Source organism: Carassius auratus, unplaced genomic scaffold, assembly GCF_003368295.1.
Source record: "Carassius auratus strain Wakin unplaced genomic scaffold, ASM336829v1 scaf_tig00000734, whole genome shotgun sequence".
NCBI classification, from domain to species: Eukaryota; Metazoa; Chordata; class Actinopteri; order Cypriniformes; family Cyprinidae; genus Carassius; species Carassius auratus.
In genome coordinates, this window is record NW_020523317.1 from 1 (window position 1) to 19137 (window position 19137).

At 35.9% G+C, this 19137-nt stretch overlaps 1 pseudogene; it reads right to left on the reverse strand.

The window, feature by feature from the left end:
- Positions 1 to 182: 182 nt before the first annotated feature.
- The window catches only part of LOC113069069 (low-density lipoprotein receptor-related protein 1B-like), a 55326-nt pseudogene continuing 36371 nt past the window's right edge, over positions 183 to 19137 (reverse strand).

The window sequence follows — 19137 nt, forward strand, 5'->3', positions numbered from 1 at the left end:
TTGCTCTGGGCTTATTCCCAATTGCTCCTCTGGTTGAAAGCAGTAAGGAGAAGTGGCTCATTTTATTAGGTTGAAGCCTCAGGGAATGGAACTGCCACCTTAAACCAATTCTGCGTGCTTACTGCTTTCATGATGCAGGAGCAGGGAGTACATACAGCCAAGCATTGCGATCGGCTGCTTACCACAATATTGCATTTTCTCATCTGACTTGTCTTTGCAGTGGGCAATCCCATCACATGTTAGCTGGTAGTCTATACATTCCCCATTTCCACACTCAAACTCTGTGTGGATGTTGCAAGAGGACGATTTTGCTAAAAAAAGAGAACAAAAAATGATGTTAAAAGAATCTAGCACACAAAACATTTTATGTTATAGAAAAGAAAAGATGTATTTATCTGCAATTTTAATTAACTTCTGAATAAAATAAAAAAAAGACAAAAAGTTTTGAAGTACTGTACCATTCATGTCCATAGCAAAAAAGGTACCGAAAGAGTTTCAAATCTAAACCTCTGAGCATGATGATGATTAGTTAAATACTGTACAAAACAAATGCTGGAATAAATGAAGCAAAGTAATTTCACATCTTTTTGGAGATGGAGGGACTCATATTGCCCTGGGACTCTGAGGAAAGCATGGTGAAACTTACACACACATCTGTTGTCATCGAGCAGTATCCGCTCTCCTCGGCAGCTGCAGTTGACTGTGCCATCTGGAGTAAGGAGACACAGGTCACCACAGCCACCATTCAGAACCCTGCATGGAGATAGCTCGCCTGAAACACAGGGACAAGCGAACATCACGCACCTTCACAACAATGCTCTGAGTGTATATATATATATATATATAAGCATAAATAACAGCATTAAGCAACAAACAAACATGAACACAGTGAAAAGTCATTCCAAAGTCTTTGAAGTGAGCAATCCACAAAACTTTGAGCTAAAAACAGGTTCGCTTTCTTAAAAAGAGCTGACTACACTGACAAATGCAGTACATCAGGGGCTTATTCACTGAATACCCTGGAGTTTATACAAAGTGCAGTTCCAAAGCAAAACAAAAAAAGTTGTTAACAATTTTAAACGTAAGTGTAATCTCATTTAAACGGAAGAAGAAAACTATACTGTTCTGCTCTAGTTCTAGGTCACAGAAATCAAATATGCGAATTTGTTATATTAAACATGCTACTCTTTAGTACAAATCTTAATTCAGTCTTATTGAGATACTATTATAGTTTTTTTGTTACATTTTTGAATCAGTGTTATCAGTTCCGCTTCTTTTCTTCATTGTAGTTTTTAATTTTTGAGCAATATTGTTGTATACTGTTAAAAAAAATAAAACGATAGTTAGACAGACAGCGATAGACAGACAGAGACAGACATATTATATAATATATATATATATATATATATATTATTATATATAATATATATTATATATAATTATATATAGTGTATATATATATAGTGTATATAGTTCTTATTAATTTTTATTTCAGATTTTGATATTTTAGTTAAAATATCAAGTTAAACTAACTTAGAATGAAAACCGTTGCTTGGCAACTAGCTGAAAAGTTTTGAAATCTGAAAAGATTCAATACTTTATTTCATTTCAGTTAAAGCTATTATTTTTTACATTTTTAAATAGAATTTTTATGGTGTACATTTTAGTTTGAGTCTTAGTTAACTTTAATAACCCTGCTTTGTACAGACGTCAGATGTTCTCACATCCATTAAAGCACAAGATGTTCTTAGGACAGATCTCAAATCATGCTGGAGAACAGGTTTCTGGTTCATGCTGCCTGACTGCTATCATTAAAGACACAAAGACATTCTGCAAGTTTTACCCATTATTATGCAGGTAATATGTAGTTATAATGAAAAACAAAATCGAATAAAAGAACTGTCCATTTAATCAGACCGATCAAGAACTTATAAATGAACATCCAGACTGTCAGGGAACGTTATGAATCCAGAACATTGTGCCTCTGGGAGCTGTATGAAGCACCCATACCTATGAAGAGCCTCCAGCATCTCTTATTCATTGTGCTGTGACTCAGCATGAATATGGAAACGAGACTCAAAAATCAAAGGTGGTGTGTTAACTTGGCATAGTGTCAGATGAAAGAATAGGAAAGCATGATTTCTGTAAGAAGCTCATATTGTTGATCACAGCAGCAGTTATCTTCACATCTTTCTAGCGGTGTTGACTTGGTAACATTCCTTAGGTAAAAATGGTTAGGGGCAGACAGCTGCAATCATATGGCATGATCAAACAAATGAGAGGAGAAAACCCCTCACAGCAGGCTCACAAACAGAAACCGTCGGGAGTCTCTTAAACCGATTTCCCAATGTCCTACTTTTCATATTTGTGACAGTTCAGAGCGTCCTCTGTGACTTTTTTTAATTAATTATTTCTCCAATTTAGTTTGTTACTAAATAAGTCCACTCTAATTTATCATTCCTACTATTCCTTGGAAATCAAAAAGAGCCGCTGCCAGCGAAAGCTTAACTGTGAATTCAATGCACGCGACACAAATATGAAAGTTTTAGAGGCCACTCTCAGAGCCCAGTCATTTATTTCGGTATACTTACAATTATTAGTGTCTTTGGCAACTGCTATAATTCCCATTGGCTGGTGGGGAATATCAGCCCTGAGAACTTTAGTATCTCCTCCCGTGAACTTGTTGGTTCGTAGCACAGCCCGCCGAGTCCAGTCAGACCAAAAAATGAAGTTTCCGTGGATAGCAAGTCCAAAAAATGTGCCAGGTCCTGACCTTACAATCACCTGACGACAAATACAGAGGGTAAAGAATAAAGCATTTGTTAACAGATTATATATATTCACATTTATTTGTATGCTGCCATATATTGTACTGATATATTGGTCCTTGCATCCTAAAATTTCAGCCATCCAGTAGTCAAAATATTTAGCCACCAGTCCTTTAGAAAAATGCATTTTACACAAGGATCAAACCAATGGCTTACAATTAAAAACAAGGGACAAAAACAAACACTGAAGAACACTGAAACGTCTCTTTGAGAGGACTAAAACTAATGTGTAGGTAGAGGACACATGCTTTAAATAATCCCCCAGCAGCCAGTTTAGCTCAGATCCTGTGAGTGTTAATGCAGGTGTCATGGTGACCGACACAGATATACATCACACGACTCCTTCTGGGAGTTTCCAGGCTGTGGGGCTGGAGAATGTCCCACAGCTCCAGAGACCCAAACATTAACAGGAACACGCTTGTAGCCGTGATCACATTAGCCCTGCCACCATGGTGGGAAAAATAGGACAGGTGTTGATTAAGAGAGCCCAGCTTGAGCAAACAACAACTGGAGATACACGAGGGGGGGTGTATCTTGCCAGATGGTTTTTGATGGAGCATATTGATTCAGAATTAAATTTAGGGGTGCAAGCGTTCTGCTCCAGCACTAATCATCTCTGTTTATCTGATCAAATAGATGTCAAATACAGTTTTTGACTAACAACTATAGCCACATGCATTTGCTCGCAGTTCAGATGGGCATTACCAAATCATTTACATCTGTAATAATAGTCCTCTTTGTGTGGATGTGATATAAATGATGGCACCTCATAGTGTGACAGCGAAAGTCTAACCATGCGTACCATTAAGCTTCCACCACACAAACCCCTTCGCTAAAACCAGTTGGGAGATTCCAACTGCAAGGCAGTTTGCCAAAAGCCATGTTGATTTAGTTTTGCTTAATTCTTTACAGTTTAATTGGCTAGTTGATAGGACGACCCGGCAGGGGTCTCAAAATAAACTTTCATTACCACTAGTGCGCTTAAATTGGAAGGCTGAGGAACTCTAACTCTTTGTCATGTTTCTTTAAAGTGGATGATTCATTACGATTGAGCTGATTTTATAAAGGGTCAATGGACATCAGAGGACACTAATAATCCCAGAGGGTCGCCCCGTCCTATGGGCGGTCATCAAGTCATTATTGTTGAGGTTGTAGAGACCTGCTGCTGTTTTAGAAAATGGATAGGAATTACTTCAACTGGTGGTTGTAATTTCCACTAATCAAAAGCACTCCATTAAACAATAAGAAGCAAATAAAGAAAATAAAAATGTAGAATTAACTGGAACAGGAAATTCACTTGGGTTAATTTAACATGATTCATTATTTAAAAAGCTATAAAAGAATAACATCTTTGAAGTATCTTCATTTTGAGTTTTTCTCAACAAATACTGATATGCAATTAATCTTGAAGAATCTGATTAATTAATCAACATATAATAATTAATTTTCTTAAAGTTTGTGGTAATGCTTGACAAGTTTCTTTGTGTATTAGTTCCATTAGATAACAATGAACTAACAATAACTAACAATGAACTAACATTGGAACTATTTTTATTTAGTATTTATTAACTTTAAATGTTATAAAACTGATAAAATACTGCATATTTTCGAAAACTATTTAAATAGCACATCAACCTAGATTAATTTATGTAAATGCTGTAGAAGAGTTATTTATTGAAAAAAAAATGTTTTCTGAAACATCACAAAAGATAGAAAGAATGATACTCACATGTCTGTGGGAGCCATCATATTCACAGCGTTCAATTTTGCCCAGGCTGCCATCAGAGAAATACAGCTTTTCTGCTTTATGATCAATTGTGAGTCCGTTAGGAGTGAACACATCTGTGCTAATGATGACTTTCATGTTATTCCCTGCAAGAGTCGAGCGCATGATACTGGGGCGCTGCTCGTTCCAATTGGTCCAAAACATGAGGCTACAAAATACACGGGACAAAAAATTTAGAGGAATGAATGCGATTTTACAGACAGCTCTAGTAAGACAAAATGATTCAATACTGTCGCCTACTGGTATTTTTAAACCGGCTCTGTGGCGCAAGGAAATATCACTGACTTCACAAATAATAGTGGACAGAAAGGCCACAGGGCCTATTTGACATTCCTCTTACAAATTCCTTTTACAGTCTAATTCCACGGACTAATTGAAAATTAGTGATACATGCTGACATTCTATGCCAATTAATCATTTCAGGTTAGATTCTAATTAACAGCAGTCTGAAGTCCATTTGAAAAAGTGCCAGATTACCAAGTAAGCATATTCTCCCCAAGGTTGAGGGTTTAATGTAGTCGGTGAACTCAGCCTCGGCACATCTTTCTGAATATCAATGCTGTTCATCAGTCTTAAATGGTTCTTTTGGAGAGGATATTTAAGTGCATATACCATCCACAATGTCTGGGAGGTTGCTACTCTGCTGGGTCGGGTATAAAAATATTCCATACACAACAAATTTCACATGGTGCCCTGCTCATCTGAAGAGGTCAAACTAATTAAAATGTTTTCTTTCTTGACTGATTGACATTCCATATTTGTCAGTTTTCCTGTGTGTGACGAATCAATTTGCTCTCGATTTTAAAAGTCAATATGTTTCCTCCTGACATAGAAATCAATTTTCTTTCGCATTATGTGTCCACAAAGGTTTCTCTATCAAGTGGATGTGTCCATTTTGTTTAGTCTGTAGTGAATGAAATCTTTCCCTCTGTTGGAGCGGAAAAATGGCACTTTTTATATGCATCACATCAAACGCCATTGGTTCTTGCATGTCACATGACCAATGGCTGGGCTTTTTGAATGTTCTGAAGTGCAAATAAACATTTCAATGCACATGAAAACAAACTCAAAGACTCATGTGAATTTATATACTGTATGTTTTGTCCTGTATAGTAGTAGTACTTTCTCAATGTTACTTTTGTGATTTGACAGTCTTTATGGGCCGCCAATATCATATACCTAAGAGAGCAAAAAAAAAACAATCTTACTTTTGACATTCATCCAGGGCCAAGATGTGGGGATGGTCATCCTCAGACATAGTAACAACAGCTTGCCTGGTGAAAGCTCCTTGTCGGCTCTGATCTACTGTGAATCTGCTGATGCTTGAGGTAGTGGAGCTAGTCCAGTAAATTGTGTCCCAGGCACGGTGATAAGCCAAGCCTTCAACCGAACCCACATCTATAGAAAACAACACAATCTTTTCAACGTGCTTCATTCCCACTGGATAAGACAAAACCGATGTCACACGAAAAAGTGATGTTTTCTTTGATATTACAATTTTTTAAATGAACACACCACTGTGTGTTAATGGTTTCAGCTGTTTTGTTTATAGCAAAATTCTATATTTATAAATGTAACACATTTTGAAGAATTCCTTTTTTTCTCCCAAAAGCTGCACAGAAAACATGAAACTAAGGAGAGATCATTTAAAACTGTGGTATTACCATTTTAGATTGTTTGAGAAGATTGCTGAAAATTCAGCTTTGTCATCACAGGAATCAATAACATTTCTTTCCATTATATATCATAATAATATTTCACAATTTGAATTTTTAACTCTAAATATAACCTTGGTAGGACACTTTTTCCCCCTTGCTTTCTCTTTGATATTGAAATTGCAGAGTGAATGTGTTCACTCACAAAACCATATAATCAATCAAAGAGACATCTCACTAAGCATTATAAAACGGTCAGGCTTTGTCAGTGACAGTGAAATAGCAATTGTTTAAACACCGATGCTGTAGCTAAAAATGCTACTCTTTGAAAAATTTACTTTATGAACGCTCTGCAGAAATCCATCACTAATTAATCATTCACAATAAAAAGTGCCTGACAGCTTGCCTTTGCAGGAAACTGTTGGAGAGGCCAGGGAGTAATTAACAGGGGATGTATGACTTAATTAGGGAAATACGGATTATTAACGTCCTCACCCTCTCCTGGTGACAGCATTACAAGTGTGCATGTAGTCAAGGTGGCTGGGATTGGCTTTCATCTCTGGGAAAGTGAGTGAACTCGAGTGTGGAGATGCCATCAAAAGAGCCAGCTCATTTCAACCTGTAGTCAACACCACACTCTCACGCTCTTAGGCTGGGGTACTTATGCTCAAATAGATAGATGTGGAGGATATCTATGTGAAGGTTACTGCATGGCAGGGGTATGAAAAGTACACGTGACCGGTCAAATGCACTACTCCTTCAAAAATGTCTCAAGTGAACATGGTTGGATATGCATCGGAATATCTAATCTGTGCTTTAGGCTGAAATTTGAATCATAGACGTACTTCCCAGTCAAATTAGTTGTAACGTTTTAAGCTAATAATGTAATTACTTAAAAAATGGGCAAGCTGTTGTTTTAATTTAATTAGTTCATATTTGATGTAATGTATATAATATTTAACTTAATTTAAAAAGGTAATTTATTTAACAGCATATTAGTTGTAGAGGTAATATTGAAATTCCTACCAAGAATCTTGATATTTTCATAAACACTAAAATAATAATTGATAAAATAAAATAATTTATTTTAATAATAAAAGACTGTAAAAATGCTACATCAAAAACCTGTTAACTGGTTATGAGTATGCATCCTTGCTGTATACGGTGAAAAACTGTAATAGAGTTAACATTACCTTATATTTAGAGTTAATGTTACATTATAATATTACAAATCCTATAAATTGACATTTCCAGAAGTCACTGTGGGACAGCTAACATTTGATGGATTTTCGATTAAGTATGCTTCAGTTATGGAAGTTTCAGTTCTGGCAACCGCAGCTACCATTATTTGTGTGTGTGTGTGTGTGTGTGTGTGTGTGCATGTATTTTTCTTTTTTTTTTGTTCTCAGTATACACTTCTGAGAAAAAAAGAAACAATGATTCTAATTGATGTAAATGATGTTTTGTTAGTACATATTCCAAACAAAGGCAAGGATGAATCAGAACAAAACAATTTTCATGATGACAAAGAATAGCCTTTAAAAAAAAAAAAAAAAAAAAAAAAAGGCAAATTAAGTAAAATTGAATTCTGAAAAAAAGGTCTAATACCTAAGAAGCAATGAGGTTAGTTAAAAGAGATTTCAGAGAGTAGTGTAAGTGGATAGACACACTAATCATGCAGCACATAAGCTTTCTAAGTAAATCTGCATCCCATTAAGTGAAATGAGCTGGCTTACTAAGTACCAGAAATACATTAAGGGATTTTTCCCCCTGTTTACCTAAGACACAGAAATTGTATCTCGATTTAAAGGATTGTCCATCCAAAAAAACAAAACTTTAGTTGTTTAATCGAACTCGGGAGGGCTGTAGCGCAGCAGCTCTGTATGTCTGCACTATCGGCACTAAGAAATTATGAAAGAATTTTTTCATTTTTGAGTAAACTATTTGATTTAAGAACATACCCTGAATTTCTTCTATCAATTTCATTTAAGAAATTCTAGTGTACATGTGCGTTATTGCAACACCGTATTATTTGCCATTTGAACCTAATTATGTCAGTATTAGCTGTGAATCTAAAATGATATCGTGAATGACATATTCGGATCTGAAAGAAAGTCCATCTGTAAACATGCACTACATTATATGCAGCCATAATACACGGGTTGTTTGATATTAAGAACTGTCATGATTGTCTCATTACATTGTAAATGGATAATACACAGTCATTAGGCATATTAGGTTTTCATCGTGGGCCACCATCAGACGTGAATATCGATTGCGGCTGAAATGTCTGCTGTATATAGCGAACATGAGGAAATCAATAACCATATTCTGAACTTTCCAACAACAGTGACAGGCAGGATCTTGAAAAATATCACCCTGCTTCCACTCATATTTCTGTTACAGTTTGAGGACGGTGGAAATGAGACAAGCGATTTTAATCCATCAAAGCTGGGGACACAGAAAAAAGATGCAGTGTTTTAAACATCTTTTTTGGACAGTTAAATTGGTCCCATTTAGTTGCAGAAAAATGGAGGTAGCTATTATACCACTTTTACTAGATGTTGGATGCATCGAGGCCTTGCTGTACATCACAGGCAGTGCCACTTATGCTTTCCAACAAATGGCCTTTCACAAATGGCTGCTAAGAGGCTGGAATGGTTCTAGCGGCAGAACATTAAACAACATGTGGGTCACTGCAATGAGTCTGCATCAGGACGACGACAGGGCTAAAAACAAATCGCCATTTCTGTGGAAGAAGCATCTTTGGACATCTTTTATGCTCAAGAAAAGCCTAGCAATTAGCAGGATTTTTCAAACGCCCCTTGAAAACCATGAAAGCATTTACAATAAAGCCGGAAAGCATTTACAATAAACTGGACTTACTTTCAACTATGACTTGTCTTCCAGACCAATCATCATTGATCATCTGAATATTCCCAAAATGGATGTCGCTGAAGAATATGCGGTTGTGGTGTGAGGTCTGCTGCCGATAATCGAATGCCAGAGCGATGACGTTCTTGAAGTAGTCTGGATTCTCAAAAGGTTGGAGAGGGGAGTTAAGATCGCTCTCGTCAGACAGGTGGATGCTTTTTAAGATGGTCCTTTCAGAGTACAGAAGATAGCCCTCATATCTTTGGCAAGCAAAGCCATCTTCGGCCAAGTACCCATGAGCACAGGAACAAGTCCTTCTTCCACTGCCCAGGTGAAAACACAGCTGTTGACAACCTCCATTGCTTCTCGCACACGGGTTGGTGCCTACATGCAAAAGCATAAAAATATATCACTGGAAGCACACTGATAAATCTAGAATGACTGGGCTTTGTTAAAAAAAATCATATGTGGCATAATAAAAATAAACTCATTAAGTTGAAACCTCAACCTTTCTCCCGGCCTTTGTTAAACACTTTCACGTCCTTCAAGTTGACGCCAAGACCACTTCTTATTGTGACGGTGTCGGTGGCATCGCTCTTGAATCCACGCCGGATTGATCCATTGGCGTGGGCTCTGCCATGGATGGCACAGAATAAAGTCTGACATCAGCATTATGGTAGCGGTTATCTAATTAAAAGTAGCGAGATTTATTAAAACACACAGGAAAGCTGCTTTAACTCTTAAGCCGAGAAAACGTCACCTTGGTGGTGACTTACGGTACACCCTATTTACATAAGGCCAACGGAGTCTGCCTGGGAGATGACAGAAACATACGGCAGGTCTCATAATAACCTTGCTCGGAAGGGGTTAATCCATCGAGACTGGAGCAGCTGGCTCCGTGGGCCACTTTAGAGAGTGTAGCACTTAGTAAAGTAATAAATTACCTGTCAGACCAGTAGATGTAAGCCCCGAACACAGCCACAGAGAACAGGTCCACATTGGCGGATGACAGTACAATCTCTCGGCCCTCCCCGGTTTCAAGGTTGATTCTTTCTATCTTGTCGGTCCGGGCGTCGCACCAGTATAATCTATTTTCCTAGAAAACAATTTGAAAATGCACATCAGCGCCTCTCCCTTTGAGCAGCCCCATTTTATCAGCATCAGAAGAGAAGAGAGTAAGCGGAATATCGGGAAGTGGAACCAATTTGGCCTACCTCATAGTCGATGGTGATTCCATTCGGCCAGGCGATGCCAGAACTGACCAGGGTAACTTGGTCTGAACCATCCAGTCGTGCACGACCTATGCAAGGATTCTTCCCCCACTCGGTCCAGAATAAATAACTGTTAATTGGAAAAATCAGTTGCAGAATACTACTTTAACCATCCTAAATTCTAAAGTTCATAGCGACCTAAAGGAATTTAATAAAAAAATATGTAGTTGTTTATTCACTTTAATGTAATTCCAAACCCATACAACTTCCGAATTGAAGACATGAAGCTTAAAGAGGATGCAAAAGCTTCACAAAAAGTAGTCAATGTGACTCATGCACAATATGCCAAGTCTTCACAATTATTTAGCAAATTTTGGTTAGGAACAGCTTATCAAAGAATATATCTTGACATTAGCCCCATGGCATGTTCATTAGAGAAGATTAATCATTGAATGAATCATAAATAGAACATAATAGAATATAATCTTTCAATTAATCATTTGATTTGATGCTTAAAACTTTGACTGAAATGGTTTTCAATTATCCGTTTGTAGCTATTAACACATGAACCACTTTTATGATACTTTTTGCATCCTTTTTAAGGTTAAAAGCTTTACTCATTCACTTATTCAACTACCAGGAAAAGAGTCAATAGGACAGAAGTTCTACATTTGTGCTCCACAGAATAAGTCGAACGGCTTTGGAACAAAATGATGGTGAGTAAAAGATGTCAGAGGTTTCATTTTTGGGTGAACTATTCCTTTAAAGTGTATAACTGTTGCTACACCACCAAGAGAATATCATTCAAAGTTTGACTCAACTGGAAAAGGAAAAGACAGCTTTCACAGCCTTAGGCTTGAATAGGAGGCTGTTTTTTTTTTGTGGATGTCTGGGATTTAGAGGATCCCACTCCTGATGCTGTCTGCTGTCAGCAGGTAGATGGTAGATGGGTTAAAGCGTTCATATGTCTAAAACTTGTCTTTTCGCTGTGTGATTCAGATTGCAGGTTGTAAACATCAAATTCAAGGCAAACACAGACAAAACTGGCAAGATCGGAAACCATAAAGTCTGACCCTAATTACTGAAACAATACCATAATGGACTACAGAATGAGCCTGTGCCTAAATGGAGATGCATATCTGCTGGTTTTAAATTCTTAATTCGGTTCATTGGTGGAGACCAAGACATTTTAAAGCCAATTCTGTCAGCGAAACTGTCCGAGTCAGATCACAAAATTTATTTGACCTTCAAAGGTTTAAAATTTTCATTTCTCATCCAAGAGCTCATTGTATTATCCGGTCTAATGCACTTGCATAGTTCCCTAAAATTCACTCAGTAATTTCTAAAATGATTCTAAAGATTTATATTACTGAACTGCAGACATGGCTGAAACTGATCCGTACCCTCTCTGTGGATGCACCGCAATGGCTCTTGGCTGGTCCAGCCCTTCTGATATTACAACTGACCGGTAGAGACCATTCAGACGAGCAATTTCAATGAGGTTGAGGCCATGGTCTGTCCAGTAAAGGTTACCTGGTAAAATAAATAAATAATTAAATAAATTATATATATATATATATATATATATATATATATATATATATATATTACAATATTTCACAATATTACTGTTTTTAATGTATTTAAATTGTATTGTACTATGTTGTGCTTATTGACCAAATATATGCAGCCTCTGTAAAATAAAATAAAATAAAATAAAATAAAATAAAATAAAATAAAATAAAATAAAATACTGCCCTAAAACATTTTACTAGTAGTAAATCTAAAGGCTAGAAATGCAAAGATTTTATTTCGAAAATTTGTGACAGTGGTAAAAAAAAAAAAAAAAAATGGCAGCATTCCATTTTTAAGATGATGTTTGTTTCTTACCAGCAATCCAATCGACTGCGATGCCTTCCACTCTGTTGATGCCAGTAGTGATAATGTCTTCCTTCCATGTCTGATCCCTCTTGGCTCTTGAGATCCGGTTTAATCCCATGTCTGTCCAGTAAATTGTATCATTGTCTGTATGAAGGAGGACATACATCATGAAAAAAAAACAAAAAACAAGTGCAGAAAGAAATGAAGCAGAAATATTCTGGAAGCTTCGTATACTGTTTATAAGAGACCCAATGTTAATATCTAATGTTTTTTAGTGGTAACAATAACCACAGAAACCAACAAGCATTTGGTAGAGAAATACAAACAAATGGTGTAGCAAAGAAATCAAACATGATTAGCAATGACTAAAAGATTGCTTTGACAGAAGCACGCTCTTAATGTAAATGGTATTTTTGCTCTAAAAACTGAATGTGACGAGAGCTGTTATTATTTGCATCCTCCTGTTATTACTGACTTCACACTCGGCTAACGGATCTCTTACATGTGACAGCAGCCAGCTGGAAGACCCTCATCTGTTTCATGCTCGAACAAGCTGCCTCTTAATAACATGCAAATGGTATGCATGTGTAATCAGCTGTCATAGGCTGAGCTGGACTGGGGTTTTCTTCACCTGAGATGAGTGGATTCTGCTGGTAGGTGAGAGCTTTGCATTGAAACTCTCTGACCATCTGCCTCTATTGCCCTGCTTTCTTACTAAGTCAGCAATTCTGCCATGCTTCCCAAACCATACAGCATGTGAAAAAATGACCTGTCAAGCTAATTATTTAAAGTTACCAGTTGAATATGACTTTATTAGTTTGAATGCATAAATATCCATTCAGTTTAAGCAGATAAATGAAGAATACTTCAAATGATGTATAAGTATATTCTATATATTCTATATTATAAGGTAGTTATTTTCTTGCTATATATATATATATATATATATATATATATACACACACACACACACATTTGCTAGTATATAATACTACAACTACTACTACTACTACTACTACTACTACTACTACTAATAATCATCATCATCATCATCATTAGTATTAATAATAACAAACAAGGTGCACAATATTATAGTAATTAATCTGTTTAAAAATATACGGTTTTTTTCATTGAATGACTTCCCTTATTTGAATGAACCAATTAAGATCATCATAAAAATAATAAACATCATCATTATTATTATTATGATAAGAAGTAACAGTTGTACTATTTTAAGGACCCATTATCATCATAATGTTTTTCTTTTTTTATTTTATTTTTAATTGCAGTAATATTTCACAATGTTGAAGTTTGAATTGTATTTAAATTGTATTGCATTTATTTTCAAAAAATATATTTGTTCTTAGTGAATGACACTTTCAAATACATAAAAAATTCCCTGACCCCCACACATTAAACATGATAAAAAAGGTAATTTTAACATGACAAAACAAATAACAAATAGTTACACATTATTGTAAGTTATATATAGCCATTATCTCATTCAACACAATAATAGAATACAAATATTAAAAAATCTACTATATATTAATATACATTTGTATTGATTGACAGCCATAATTATTATCAGCAAACTGAACGAAAGGCTATATTCACTATTTCCAGCATTGTTTGTTTACGGGAGTAGGAGTAGGAAAGGTCAGGTCACATTTGAATGACTACAGAAAGTAGTCTGTACTACAGCATGCATATGTGTTTGCATTTTTATGGAAATGTATCATATTATTGACTGTTAGAACGCTCATTTTAAACCATCACATGTGGACTGCCTCTTTGACGTTCATTTCATTTATGCCACTTGTCACCACAAAACACTCCCCCAAAAAAGGCTGAATAATCTTGCATCAGACCGCTGTCAAATTAACCTCATTCACAGAATGAATAATGCATAGTATGACAACAACCCCTCAACACCATCAGCGTGGCAATGTCGGCTCTACTTTCATTTGCTAGATAATCTACTATACTGCTTTCTATATTTTATATTTGTAGCTGTAAGAGATATAAAGAGAATATTTATCTGTTTACACATGCTCGTTTAACCAATCTGAGCATTTTATCTCTTCTACATGTGATATGCAGTGTTGTTAAGTCCCTTCTGATCTGGTAAGAGAGTGTGCAGCTAACATGAGACTGTACATCTGACAGCATCAACTTAAAAAAAAAAGAGTAATGCACAGAAAGCGATACATGCGTTATCTTTGTTGTGCACACAGAGGGAATTCAAAGAGCGGTTCAATACACTAGTGACCACACTGGAAGATACTGTGGCAGAACTGAGTCACGGTAAGAGCCGTGTTTGTACCTGCATGAAAGTCCACGCCAACGGCAAACAAGGTGCCGCTGATGGGCATCAGGGTCTCGGAGTGGTCACCAGGATCCAGAGCGATTCCACGTATTCCCTCATGAAAAGAGTACATCAGAAAAGAACTCAGGCCTGTGATAGACAACAACAAGCAAGAGATGTCAGATGAAGGTCAAACAAACGTCACACAGTTATCTTTAGGTGCCTTCTACATAACAAAACAAGCAGCTAAACCAAAGACAACATGAATTCCTGTTAGAAGTGAAGGAAAAAAAAACTACCTTCACAGGACAGACGGTCACTGCGCAGGTTATAGCCAATGGTGCAGGCACATGTGCGTGTGTTTTCAGATGTGGGCAGACAGAGCTGTGTGCAACCGCCGTTATTCAACTGACAGGCGTTCCTACCTGAGAGAAACCATGATAAAAGGAGAAAACGTTGATGAATGAAAAATCGAATTGTGGAGAAAACTGCTGACTGCTGACTGTAGCTTTCGGGATTTGCTTATACATTGTTGGAAGATAACAATTCCAAACTGTTCTGAAAACATAAATTTGCAATAAGTAAAACATGTAATTTCAGATTTACTAGTGAATCCAAATTAAACTGTAAAAATAATGACTGTTTTTATACATTTCCTGAACCCATTGTTTACTGTATGACCCATTTATACAGTGTGAGAACATATAAAGGCCTCTAAAATTAAATTAAATACACATAGTCCTTATGCCAAAGCAAAGTATTAAAATATCTGGAAAATAATCAATCAACTTGACACTGCAGCTTATTTTATATATAATGATAATGTCAATACTTTCTCACAGGCTGTGATGATTTGATAAAAAATACAGTAAATACAGTAATACTGTGAAATGTTATTATAATGTAAAATAATGATCAAATATTTTAATACCAAAGCTAAATTTGTCTCTTTTATAGCTTCTTTAATTTCGTTACAAAGCAGTTTTACAGAGAATATTGTTGTACAAACTCCAATTTCTACTGATAAAAACTAGGACTGTCAATAGTGCGGACTGTCAAAATTATGATGATTTCCCCCAAATTAGCAGATACAATTCTAAAAAAGTTTGCAGATTGCGAGCCTACTTATGAGTCATAAAGGCAAAGCTGACGCAGTAGACTAATTTGAGACAGTTTCTGAGTTATGTCATGTATGCTTTTATATGAAAGCAATTCATTAACAAGTTCGGCCACAATGGGATGGTCATAAATTTGGAATATCTCTCCTCGTTTGATGAAAGGTTTTAGTGTTGCTTTCAAGTCAAGATGATTCCTGGAAGTCTTACGCTCATCGTAATTGTATAACTGAAAGTGAAGGGGAGGGAAACTGCACCACTGTGTATTAGTACAAGCTCTCAGGGAAAGCTCAGCTTGCACATCTACGACAGTAATAAGACAGCTCCGCATTATGAATAGAGAGGCTAATTGCTGCCGGAGAAATTTGGTGGCTGGATAGATTTACATTTGTGCCCGTTTAATGGTCATTCCTTATTCAAGTCGACAGTTTAGTGGAATCAACAGCAATGCCATTAATGGATCTGCCATTAGTGTGAATTATTTGCAGAATAACTCCCAAAATGGAAAACCAATATCTGAATATATCTCTGCTTACACAAAGGGAAGATAAGCTTGTTATATTAGGTAAAAATAAATAAATAAATTAAAAAGGTAGAAAACAGAACACAGTTGACTCACTTAGAGCTATTTACAAGTAAATTAAACAGAACAGTATAATGCTTAAATGTATCGTCTTGTCTATTTTAGTACATTTATTTGTGTATGTTATTTAAAAAAAAAAAAAATATTTAGTTTTGATGCTTTTAGTCCATGTCTATTAACTTTAAGGCTAATTTAAATGCGTGTGCAGTCCTAAACAGGGAAAACTGAGCAAAGAATATTTTACCTAAGAATTTTGTCCAGTAAATGCTCTGAAGAATGAACATTTAAAGTTATATCTAGTAGCTAAATCATGGAACTTGGCAGTGTTATTTTATAATCATTGAGATATATATTTTTAATTGTTTTAATTAGTTTTTTTTGCCATTTTATTAAAATTTAAGTTATACAGTTTAAGTATTTTGTTGTGACATTTAAAAATATGTCTACGTCACTATTCATTTGTAATTTTTATTCATTTTTTATTTTAGCTTTAGCTAATTTGTTACATTAAGTTAAATTAGAAGATGAGAAACAGTGCAACTAGAAGTTTATTATTATTATTATTTAGCTTATTTATTATTTTTATTTTATTATTTCATAAAGGTTTTTAAAGGTTTTAGTTTTAGTAAACTTCAATGCAAAGGGTGTGATTTAACTAAAGAACCTGGCTACGTAAAAAACTCAAACTCAAACTTCCTGTTCTTTTGGGAAATATGACAACACTGGAAAGAAATCCTACAGTCTAAAAAGACATTAAACATAAACAATTTCAAAGACAATGACTGATCAAGCTATTTTTCAACAACCTTGCAAACGCACCTTTCTGACCATCTCTGTCATACACCTTCATGTGTACCACTCCGCTGGTTTTATTGCGCAGCACGGCCGGGTTACGTCCATCCCGTTTGGCGACTGTTCCCAGCTGAGCCAGATCGTCATCAGCCCACCACAGCTTGCCACCTGGAAAAAAAACTGATGAATTATTCATTTCCCAAAGTCACAGAACCCGCAAGTCTGGCTGCCAACGGAGGCACATGCCATTATCATTTGTTTGTTCTTTTCATACCACATGCATATAATCCGGTGGTGTGCTGTGCTTTTCCAGTGCCAAAACTATGCTACGCCACAGTGTGCGGGTGGGCACAGGAGGTGGTGGGAGAAAGGGAGCGAGTGAGTAAAGTAAAGAGATTGGACTTGAGCATTATGCATGTTCCCTTCCCAGTGTGAGTCAATGAGGCAAAGCTCAGGGCGGCCTGGCTACATGCCCTGGCTGAAGGCAAAGACTCTTCATTCACAAAGCCATCAGAGTGCATCTATTCTCACAGTGGCGCTGCGGCTAGCAAGCCTCTCGTGATGTTTCCGCTCTGTAAGTCTGAGTGTGCCACAAAGGGCCTCAGAGATTGTCCTTGGCTCTGAGCCTAGACCATATCTGTCTGCTGCAGGAATACAGGAGAGCCGGAGACAGTCGTAGCCATGCAACCGTAAAATGAAACACATATTTGTATTTGTTAAAGTACAGAGAGATTGAATGAACCGAATGGCATTTAACTGAATGAATGAATGAATTGGATGAAAAAAATTAACCAACAAAATCACAGTCCAAAATACCACATACTTTTATGCGATTGCTACAATAAAACTGTACTCACTTTGGATTAGCAACTTAAAAATAACATTACAAATAATGTAAAACCTTTTTTTATGGTTGATGGACACTGCAACACGATATTTGGTTTTACAATAGCAATAATAATTGTAGTAACTATAGTTCAAAATTGAAATAAAATAAAAAAAATTTTAAAAGATTTTGTTAGCACTTTATTTTACAGTCCTGTTCCTCATGTACATACTATATACTTATTATAGTAATTACAATAACTACTGTATGTAATAACTAGGTACTAACCCTGAACCTAACCTAACCCTACCCCATGTAGTTACCTTGTATTACCAGAACCATTTTTTTTTAGATAAATACACTGTAAGTACACTATAAGTACATGTTAGTACACATCCTGTAAAATAAAGTGCAACCAAGATTTTTTTTTTTTTTTTTTACTTTTACTGTTTTTTTTTTACATATATTTTCTGTATGTTGAACTTTCTATTTATCTAGAAAATGCTTCCACGGGAATAATAAATAAATTATACAAACTTAATAATCAAATTAAAAATAATAATAACACAACTGTTTACAACACGGATAATAATAAGTAATGTTTCTTAAACACTAAATTAGAAAATCAGAATTATTTCTAATGCATTATGTGACAATGAAGTCTGAAGTAATGGCAGCTAAAAATTCTACTTTGTCATCTAAGGAAACAACTTGTGAACCATACTGTTTATATATTATGCAGCAATGCATTTGTACACCTATAATTTGTTCCCTAATATGCTTTCTCTATGCAGTACACTAGGTTTTAAAACAGACCAATTGTCTACTGCATGCTTAAAACCCTTTAATGCGTATGATCACACCGGTGTGTTCACTCTTGGCTGGTCAGAGTTTGCCACTCGAAATTACGACTTTGGGTGGTGTTAATGTGCATTTAACTAGTAAATACAATGTATCTGACATGATTTGAATGCACCATAAAATAACGTTTGACTAAAAAAAAAAAAAAAAAACTCACCACTCACGTGCGAAAGGGTTAAATCCTTTCATATGTCCACTTAATGATGAGAACAAGCACAAATATTTTTTAACCTCCTCCATAAACCAGAAACAAATACTAGTGTCATTTAGGCCACAGTGAGCCTCCGAAAATACATTTGCTTTCTGTAGTGAGGCCAGGTGTGTATAAATGAAATCCTACCCTGAGCAGTCAGAAGTGTATTTGACATTCAAAGATTGCTTGCATACAGGTCATCACTGCAGTCAATATTAATCTTT